This window comes from Protopterus annectens, chromosome 12.part0 (genome assembly GCF_019279795.1).
Source record: "Protopterus annectens isolate FY-2018-M chromosome 12.part0, PAN1.0, whole genome shotgun sequence".
Lineage (NCBI taxonomy): Eukaryota > Metazoa > Chordata > Ceratodontiformes > Protopteridae > Protopterus > Protopterus annectens.
Window position 1 is genome coordinate 208,211,944 of NC_056746.1, and position 11,803 is coordinate 208,223,746.

Below are 11,803 nucleotides of genomic sequence, written 5' to 3' on the forward strand. Positions count from 1 at the left end.
CCTGCCTCTTGCTGGTCAGCTTTTAATGACTGACTGGAAGAATCTTAAAAATAAGGAAAAGGAATCTGTAGTCAGAAGTTCAAAGTACACTCCAGCTAGACTAAAAAAAAATAAATCACAGCTGCAGGTGGCTATTACAACAGTAAATACATTACAGAAATGCACAGAAGACCAACCCTGTTCTTGGGGTCGGTATCCCTTACAGCAGTTGGAGAAAATCAACCAGAACCTTCAAATGAAGACTCGTCTCTCCTCCATTCTGCCACCCTCCACCATACAAGGCAGAAGATATAGCAAACCTACTGGCCGACAAATTCAGCTCCAATCTTACCCCTCTCTCCCCATAAACTTCCCTCAGGAGCATGCCCTTAATGCTCTCCCTGAGGTTAAGAAGACTGCGTCCATGGGCCCAGACAGTAGACCAGGATGCCTTCTTAATAGCATGAAACATGATCCATCAGGTCCTCTGGAATTTCTGTTTAACTGTAGCCTCCAAACAGGCGACCTCATGAATGGAGAACAGCAACAGTCATTACTGGAAACTACAGACTCCTATCAGTATCATACATCATTGCTAATTCTTTTCATTGCTTTGCATAGGAAATCTCCAGACACAGGCCCCACCCAATTTGGTTTCATCAAGAGCATGTCATGCCTACTCAACCTGGTGGACTTCTTTGAGAAGGTCACCAAAGCAATGGCAGAGGGCAAAAATGGTTCACACTGCCTACCAGTGAACTGACCAAGGCATCTGACAGTACCCCACTTGGGCATTGTTGACAAACTTAAGAGGTTAGGTACAAACCCTTAAGTAACCTGTTGGATAGCCATTTGGTTCATCAGACAGGATCCAGGAAGTTAGAACTGGGGAGTCCAACTCTGCAGAGAGGCCAGGCACAAGCAGAGTCCCTCAGGCATCAGCCCTGGGAATGATCCTTTTCGGCATTTACTTCTCTGAAGTCAAAGCCAGCATCAACGGCCTCTGGCTGACTAAATTTGCAGATGATTGCAAATTAGGAGCAGTCATTGAATCACCCACCAACACAAATGTTCTCCAGGAATGGCTGAGATGAACAACTGGTGCCACAGCAATGGGCTAAAAATCAAGAAATGCATAATAGCATCCTTCAGGAAGTCATCCACCCCTGGTAACTATTATATTGACACCCCTAAGAGTTGACACAGTAGTCAGAGGCTTGGGGACACAGATGGTCAAAGGCTAGATTACTGTCCATCATGTGTCTAACATAGTAAGGAAATCATTCTATTCTGTTCAACTTATAAAACATACAAAAAGGTATGGCATCCAGGTCCAAGGAAGTCACGGTTACACTGTATTCTGCATTCATCAGACCCATCATGGAGTACAATATCCCCTTTGGTATGTACCTAGCCAGGAATATCCAGCAATTAGAATGTCCACAGTGGTTCCTCACTGAAAGAGCACAGGGTTTAAGTAACATAACCTATGTAGAATGCTTCAAGGCCCTATCCCTGTATTGTGTGTCCTAAAGGCTGCTGAGGGGAGACGTACAAGGCAGTCAGACCCCACTCTGATGGGCCTCTTGCATAACTGCAAAACCAACAGCACCATTCAAAAAGACTTAAACCTTGCCTGGGATATAAATAAAACCTGATGGAGACACCAGTATGTCTCCCAGAGACCACTCCTTCTATGAACAGGTTTCCCCATCCATGTAAAGCAGAAACCTCCCTAACCAAATTCAAGTGCATCTTAGACAACTGGATGGGGAACAGGAAATCTCTCCTTGGTTTTGCACCCATGTCTGTAATGGACACAGGCAGCCTGTAAATCCTTCATCTCTCAAGCCCCTGCTTACACTTACCAAGGGGACCAGAACTTGTCAGGGATTTGGGATGCATGGTTAGGCTTAAAAAGGCCCTTGTGGTCATTAGCCTAGTAAACACCTATGAACTTATGAAAAAAAAAGTCCATAAAGACTATTAGCACAGTACAGAAATTATGGTTTTAGACTGGTTGCTTATTTTAGTACAGATATTAATCCTGTAGCAGCATCCCTCTCCTGCTGCCTTACGACGGTAGCCATGACGACTCGTTTGACAGCTGCTCTAACAGTCTCTGGCACAAAGCCTACTTGGCAGTTTCACATTCTGTTAAAGTATTACTAATGAAAACTAAAACGCAATGTCTGTCAGTTGCACAGTTATCTAAATATAAACTAAATTTTTCTTTACAGACTGTCAGATGTCCACCACTTAACTCAGATTCTCTAATCCTTAGTGGACAAAGGAGAACCCAATGACTGCCCTATTGTAGTTAACTGTGCGCTTCCTTCCTAGGTTTGCTCTGAAAGATATTCCACTACCAAATCCAGATTTACTTCTTTTTGTCGATGGATCTTGTGTTTGAAGAGAAAGCAGAACTATAGGTTCAGTCTTTTCTGTGTATACCCAGGACAGAGTTTTACCGATAGGACAATTAAATGGAAATGTGTCTGCTCAAACAGCGTGTAGCCATTACTGAAGCCTGTAAAGCCTATAAACTGGGACGAAAAACACTGACTATTTTTACAGATTCACATTATGCATATGGGGTAGTTCACGATTTTGTGACACTTTGAGAAAGAGGGTTATTTAACCTCATCAGGGACAGCTATTAAAAATGCTGTTTTTGACAAAATTAAATGCATTTACTATTACCAAGGGAGGTTGCACTGGTGCAGTGTGCCACACAACACTGATGTCTCTCATATTTAAATTGGCAACCATTTTACCAACATGGCAGCCAGAGAAGCTACATGGTCATTCTGTTCAGGCTTCATTTCTCCAGCAACTTCAAAAAAGTAACACACCCGTTTCTTTACAGGAATAGTTATCCTTTCAAGAACAAGCGGCTTTACAGGAATAGTTATCCTTTCAAGAACAAGCTGATGATTCCTAAAAGTGTCAAGTGGATCCGTGATGGCTGCAACTGTTCTCCAGATTTACTGTAGTGCCAGCAAGATGAGTGGCTGGTAGCCCCATGAAATTTTCTAATTCAGCTGATCAAAGCTTACCATTTCCCTTTTAATTTGAGGAAAAATACATGTTCAGCAGGACTTCACTAAGTTCCCACAACTGCAGAAATTCAGATATGTTCTTGTAATCACTAACGTTTTTCTGGATGGATAGAAGCATACCCTTGTACAGATATGATTCAACAACAGTAGTCAAGATGCTTTTTGAACTGATACCTAGACTATGTGCACATGGCTGTATCCAATCTGATCAGGAAAACATTTTACCAGCCAGCTGGTACAGAAGATTAGAAAAGACATTAAAGATATCACACAGACCACAATCAGGGACTGTAGAAAGGGCAAATCAAACAAAGTAAGGTTAGCAAAATTGTTTGCAGAAACTGGCCACGAAACTGGCCACTATTTCTAATTAGTGTGCAAAGTGCAGCAAGTACTACTAGGAAGTTATCCCCCAATGAAATTCTTATGGGAAGAACCATGAGAAAGTCTGCCAAGCCACAACCTTATCCAAGAATTTAGAGTTTCAAAATGTAGATGAATCTATTTTTGTGTATTACAAGTCTATGCCCTGTTTTGCAGAATCACCATAATACTGTTCTGCAGGCCCAAAAGAAAACATTTCAGACTGACCATTGTGACCTACAACCAGGTGATACCACATTTATCCAATTTTTCTCATGAGGAAATGCCTTGTGCCCAAGATGGAAAGGACCCTATGTGGTTTGCTTACCACCACTACTGCAGTCAGATGCGAAGCACTTCCTACTTGAATACATGTGTTACATCAAGAAGGCACTCCCTCGTGACAACTGGAAGATGGGATGCCATCATCTTCATCCCTTTTGATACTACTGAGCCAGTCACAAATCATAGCAGATGGGGAAAAAAAACAGGGGCACCACTGCATCTAGAACTGAAATGTAAAGACTAACAATGCCACCATGGACATCACCAAAGTTAAATTCCTGTGATAATGTCATCTTGTTCGGAAGTAAAACTTAGTGATTCTTCATTTTCTTCAAAGGTGTTTTCACAATCAGAATAAAGGATTCAAATACACTGAATTTCATGAACACTGAATTGGACAGTATCAAATAAGAGAGAGTAGAGTATCGCTTGTAAAATCACAAAGTTCAAAATGGTGCATGCCTGGAAATCTTCAATGGATTTCAAAAGAACAATTCACCATCCATGTTAGTAATTCTTTGAGAACCTCCTTCAGCCCCAACCTGCTGGATTTAGATTTACTATTGGAACAGTGATTGTGCTGCTTGTTCTCATTCTCTTGAATTTTTTCCTTTTACCTACAGCTAAAGTAGGTCATTTGGAAACATTGGAACTGGAAGTACTGAACATTTTTCTAAAACTTTTCTTAACAGAGACAAGCACATCACAAAAAAAAAAAAAAAAGTCAAGAGCTCTGGACTGGCTTCTTAAATTCAGTTCCTTTTCTGCTGCCATATATGTTTATGCACAAACCCTTAAATATTATTGTCTGTTGGGTATGTGCACATATTCCTACTGTACATGTTGGGGGGGATTCCATTAATTCCAATACCAGTGACAGATGCAGATATTGGGTCAGCATTTCATACTGTCTTTACGAGTGAAAACAGTAACACCAAACATAACTGCAACAGAATTGCTGGAAAAGGAATAAAGCTATCAAGGACTATTAAAAAGGACAAAAAGGTAACACTTAGACATAGTACATGCAATTTCACTCAGAAAAGTATGATGGGGCTGGAGGTAGTATATGCAATTTCACTCGAAAAATATGATGGGACTGGAGGTTAGGGTATGGCAGCACTGCACGAATGTTGTTATATTTGTGGAGATCAAGCATATTCCTGCAGACTGGTTGAGTTGTTTTACAGGTCACGTTACTCCAGACATAATACAGAGACTTTGCGTAGTGGAAGAATTTGCAATGCTAGTCGTAACAGGGAAATTAAGGAAATACCAAATCCAGTTGACAAAATAGATCCTCCTTGAGTTAATACCCACGCTGTACAACAGACTGCATTTAACAAATTAGTACAGCTGGATCTTGGTGATGAAGTTACTTCTGGAGCAGAAATTATACTTGCTTATGGGGCAGTCAAATCCAGCTGGGAATTGCATAAATTGTCTTAATTGCTAGAAATTTTAAGGAATGCTACTTTTGAATCAATCAAGTTACAACTGAAATGACTGCAAGGTTGCAAAACAAATAGCACTTAACTTTATCCTTGCTTCTAAGGGTGGTACATGCACACTAACAGACTGTTAAGATTATTCCAGACAATGCAAACGCCATTTGCAGCAGCCTAGAAATCATACAACAGGTTGAAGAACTGTCACATGCAAAAGCAGCGCATAGTTAACCATGCCCACCAAGAACCAACTTTATTTCTGGCTAGAGAGAAAGCATACTGAACTTCATGTTAATAGCTATTATAAGGCTTTTAGGAACCATTTTATTCATGTACAAAATGTTAATTATGAAACCAAGAATCCAGAAAGTATCAAATTGCAAAACTTTTCAGAAACACATTGCCACTGACCACATTATTTTCTGTACTGTAACTTCTTAGTAATGTGGATAAAGTATGACAAGATTTTAGCCAACTGTATGATAACCTGAGGGGGATGTGTAGCTACTGAGAATGTTTTGATCACCAATAAAATACATTTTTGTAAAACTGTTGTATACACCTTGTACATGCCAAGGACAGAAATAAACTGCATGTGAAGAATGTCTGACAGCAAATAAAAAAGTGTCTACCCATCTGAAGGTCTGTTGCCATTGTCCAGTTATAAAAAAAAATATGTATATGTGTGTGAATTAAGTGATAATCAGATCATCAGATGGGGGAAATGTGAAAAGAGAAGTATAAAGAGAAGGGAAAAGTGTTTGGTGAATATTCTAAAGTTTTTAAAGTGGATTCCTGACAATATTATCTGTTTTTGATGATTCCCTGCTGACAAGAAAGCATGGCCAGTGCAGAAATTTTAGTACAGAATTCAGAACTTGTGCCTAATACAGAAAGGTACAGATGGAGAATCAGGAGAACCTTAGCTAGCAAACATAAAAAATAGATATGTATGTGACGACCCACCACTGCCAACCAGTAATCAAGGAGCCTCAATCCTCACCACTGGCAACAGTGGGGGATCTTCCCCAAGAGGATAGCAGGTACACCATGCAGTATTTCCATATACAGCTCTATGCATCAAGTACAATTTCCCTTAAGGGCACACAGAGACCACAGTCAGTCCGGGTCTGGTTTCTCCCTCTTCCTCCAGATTCCCCAGACTCCCCACTGGCACAGCTACAGAGTTGAAATCTCTGCCAAGTGACCAAGCCAAGATTTCCAGCACCCTCTCTGTCCAACTAGTGGTTCATGTCTCTGCTCAAGTATACACACACACACAGACACACAGGTTTACCAGCTATGCCCCCTTCTGTCCAGATTATAAGGTAGTTCTCACTGCCACCAGTCACTCCTGCCAGCTACCTTAAGACCCTTAAAGGGTGTCCAATCTTACAGTGTAAAGATATTAATACAAATGGTAGCTTGACCAAGAGCAAGGCTATTAGGAGCAGCCCACACAGTGTCAGCACATAAATGTGCAAGTACTCTCAAAACTTAAATATCTCTACACAGATCAGCCACAATGAAAGGTTTAAATATATTTAACAATAAATAATAAAAGAAGACAATACTAAATATATATTTATAGTGACAGAGTTCAAAACCACAGGAAATATTTAAAACAACATTGCAGTACAGGCTCACACAAAAAGAAAAACAAAATCTAAACTAAGCTTCGCTATACTGCTGACTATATCCAAGTTATGCTGTTGCCTAGTAACTTACTTCATTAGAGCAAATCAGATGTAGTGAATGGTTCTTATTGCTGTCAGGTCCAAGACAGAATGCTCTGTCTCACTAACAGACTTCCCAAAATAATATCTAAAATATTACTGCTGGTATAACCAGGGCCGGCCTTAGCCGAAATGGCGCCCTAGGCGAAGTAGTGCTCGGGTGCCCCTTAAGCTCCACCCACACCACACTCATGAAACACCCCTGTTTGAGCCACGCCCACTGGGTCATTCCCCAATAAGGCCACTCCAGTCATTTCCTTAAATTATTTAAATGCATACGAAAAAGATACCTTGTTATGTAGTTATACTGCAGCTACCATTGCATATGTATTTTCTACTTTAAATACAAGAGCCAGATCATGGTCAAATAGGGTTCTAGGAAGGGTACTAGACCACCACCCCAGAGCAGCCCCTCCTAAGGCAACCCCTGCCCTCCTCAGCCATTCCACTGTTCCATTATTTGGTTATCTCACCAGTTACCATGCATATGTTTTATTATGTGCTTCTACAATGATTACAGATATTGAAACAAAACAGCACAAACACAGATAGCCACTTGCTAAACAAACAATACAGTCTCACAATGAAAACAGACTTAGCATGAACAGTAAACTTGTCTGCCCATGAAACTCTCATTCATTGAGATGGCAAAACTCATATTCATTGAAACAGCATGAAACTCACATTCATAGAAATGCATCTGGTTGCTGGAGAATTGAGTTTACCTTTGGGCTGTTTTCAAAATCCTGCACATTTGTTTAGGGGCATGCATACATGTATTTATTCTTTAATTCACTTTCCTGATTGTATTGAATTATATTCCTTGTATAATACAGCACCACTTGTTAGAATGTGTTTTAAATTTGTAGTATAAACATTTCTTTAAGCAACTAGACAAAATTTATGAACCAAACACTATCCATTTCAAAATCAACAATAAAAGGCCACTCAAGACTTCTGTCATTACAATCCACCAATATTACTGCACACGCACAATCTCTGCAGAAGTAAAATCCTCTGAATTCCATATTAATGAAATCTGTAACTAATGAAGAGGTTGCTACTGGCAAACAACTTTACATATCAATGTTATCTACAAATTCAGTGCCTGCTGCCCTTGAAAAATGAATTGCCTATATTACAATAAAAAATTTGTTAAGTTGGTAATATTGCAATAGGAAGTGACCAACAAGTTCACAATCACTAGGTATCTCATACAAAAGGCCATACTCAGGAGTGTAGAACCCCTATCCCCCCTTATAATGCATCAAATAATCAACAATAATATGGGCACTGCATATCAGCACTCCATCTACATGGTGTGGGAGTGGAATCCACAGGCTTCTGCACCAAAGGCAATTATGCTATTAACACTGCTTTTGGATTTTACAACATAGTGTGCCATTTGATAAACAAAAAACAGCTAGTTGCACACTGAAAACATTTACACTTCTTACAGTGTGTTAAATGTGTAGTTTTGAACATGTTTCCAGTAAGTAATGAAACAAAATGTATGACCCAATAATGACAAACCTGCCCATTTCAGAACATTTTAACCATAAAAGGCCCCTCAAACAGTATCAGTCAATAAGCACAATCTCTGTAGAAGTAAACATCTGAATAATTCGAGAGATTTGTAACTAATGAAGATGCCATTACTGACAAAGAACGTTACATTTCACTGTTCCATCTACAAATTTAGTGCTTGCTGCCCTTGAAGAATTAATTGCCTACATTGCATTAAGGAAAAATGGTAGAAACATACAAGTTCATAGTAACTAGGCATCTTAAACAAAGGATGGCACACTAAGGAATGCAAAACCCTATACCCTCTTAAAATGCAACAAATAAATCAGCAACTAGGACATTACATACCATGCCTCCATACCGCTCAACCTCTTAGCACAAGAAATCTGAACAAAGCCTAAAATATCGGGTCAAAGGCCACCCAAACAGGGACAGATTATAAATATTGTTCTTAGACATAGAAAGTTGCTAGAACAGCATTTGTCTTGGCATTCATTCTCTGAAGGAAATGAGGGCTGAAACTCAAATGTTTGGCATTTACTTATTTCAATCCTCAGTGATTTGCTAGAAAACCATAACTTTAATGAGGATTAGGCCAAAATATAAGGCAAAATCTGGACAGTTGAGAGGCATGTATACCTCTCAACCTCTTAGTGCAAAAAGTCTGGACAGAGCCTAAAATAATGTGGATACAATGGCCAAAAAAATAGGGATAGTTTTGCTTGCATTGCTATTTAGTGACTTCAGTACTCCCTGATTTGCCAGAAAACCACAAATTATGAGAAACAGACAAGCTTCCCTTTCCTAGCACAACAGTAAACTCTTAGAGGACAATATGTATTTATGGAGGACTCTTCCTTCATAAAAGGTTTCTCATGCCTACCATATATAATGGTTCTTTATCAGATGACAGCGTTGATAAAAAAGAATGTGCCCCACTGATGGACATGTTTATGAGCAACTAAGAACTAAGTGACTTACTCGTTCTCAAACAAAAATAAACTGGCAACAGAAATATAAAAAAAAGACTACAGTCTCAACTCAACTGAAGCCGATCAACATAAAACAGTCTCCAGGATACATACAGACACACATATTACTACAACTTACTATATCAGATTACTTTTAACACGGCCTTCTGCAGCTCATGTCACACCAACTACGCTATTGCATACACATACTGTTGCTTCAGACCAAGCCATGAATGACACGGATACACCTCTGCTAAGTGTCACAAATCACATTAAAAACACTACATATTTAAAACTCCACACTGCAATACCAAAAGCAGTCCTACATGATGGTTAAGAGATTAGTGGCATAAACTATATTAATTGGAGATGTACTAAAGAATTATTTAGTACAGTAATTATAAACACTATAGAAAATGATTCATTTTAGTAAAGAAGCAGCTTCATAGAAAAACTGTTATATGATATAAATACAACTGACTGGCTGCTTACAGTGCTAAAAAACTAAGCCCTACTATGACAGTCTAAAGTTTCAAGTATTAAACAAAAGCAATACAGTTAAGGTTTGGTACTGAAATTCTAAACATCCACAATCTACAATCAGCTTCTGCTTTACAGCTAAATGCACTACTGTTACAGTAGCACAGGAGACTTAACTGTAAACTTACATCTGCATCATACTGAGAACTTTCAACAAAATTACCAGGAACAATTCCAGAAATAGTCAGGGGCATGCTGCATCTTTAATATATAGTACAATTAATCTGAGGCATCTTCAGATCAAATTCACATGTGAATTAATTTATCAAGTAAATGAAATCTGCAATTTTAAGTGTAGCATATGGTCTGTAAACTCACCATTTATGAAGAGGATTAAGAGGAAAAGAGCTAAAATTAGAGTAAAAAATCAGGGACAGTTGAATGGTATACTGAGAAGCTTGCAAGTGGTTACAGCAGTTACACAGTGAATACTGAACAGCCTAAAAACGAAACTACAGAGAAAAACATCTACTCTACACACTATTTCTAATTCTTACCAACAGCTACTTTAACCGCTTTGCTAGTTTTATATTCCCAAACACATTTAACTTTCACCTGATGTAAACCCAAAAAATACGTGAAGAAAGCTCTACAGTTGAAATACTACATAGACTAGTACTCACAGTTTGAAAACACTTCCCTCATGAAGACACTCCTAGTGTACCCAGCAAATCTTACAGCACCATCTACAGGATTAAACTCGAATCCTCCACTGCCTTTCTGTATTGTAACAGAAAAATTATCGGTGTTTGCTATCCCACTAAGAAAACCTTCCGATCTACTCTTTTGGAGCTGCTGATCATTTTTTTAGGCTGTACGTTTTATTCCAGTCATCAAACTTTGTCATTTTCCCTTTACTGAAGTTCTCAACTAACATTCATGCCACAGAACAAAGCAAGCTACAAATGAAAAAATGAACCGGTCCTGGACTGGATTAGAAGCCAGTTCAACACACACACACACACACACACACACACACACACACACACACACACACACACACACACACACACACACCTTCTCTTTCATACAGTAACTAACGAGTACTTTGAATTCCACACACTCCAATTCTGCTCTCATACATACTAGATTAAATTATGCACACACCTACCTTCTCTGTTCTGCCCCAGCAGCACACACATACAGCGACTCTCACAAAGCAACACACACACACACCTACTCTCTTGCACAGCAAGAAAGACTCTCAAAGGAACGAACAGCTAGTTTAAATTCCATACACACGCACACCTACTCTCACACAGTAACGCACACACTTTATATCTCATACAAACAGAACAAATTTAAATTCCATACACATACGTACATACCCACACACATTCTCATACAGAAATAAACAGTTTACATTACACATAAACGCACATACACTTACCGTCTTTATAACCCACACGTGGAGACACAGACAACAACTCTTCTTTTGAACAGCAGCCTGGCTTAAATTCCTCATGGGACTGCAGATTGCTTTTGTATGACGCTTGCATGTGATGCACGCACGCAGGTTTCACTTTAAAAGAGAAGATTCTTACACTGTAGTAACGCTTTTTTTAGCCTCCTGCTCCTGGCTAACTTAACCTACAGCTGTAAGTGGGAGGGTGCTAGCCTCGCCTCCCCCACCCTCCAGTTTCAGCGCCAAGAAGTAAAAAAAAAAAAAAAAGTAAATAAATGCACAATGCGCCCTTTACAAGGCTGGCCTGTACGGCGCCCTAGGCGGTCGCCTAGTTCGCCTATGCCTAAGGCCGGCCATGGGTATAGCTTGGAGAATGACATTTCTGGTCATCTTGACTTCTACTTCCCAAGCCACAATTCCCATAGCTGAAACTGGTAGTATTTAGCATCTACCTGTAGAAATACTCATACAAGGGCTTTTGCTCATA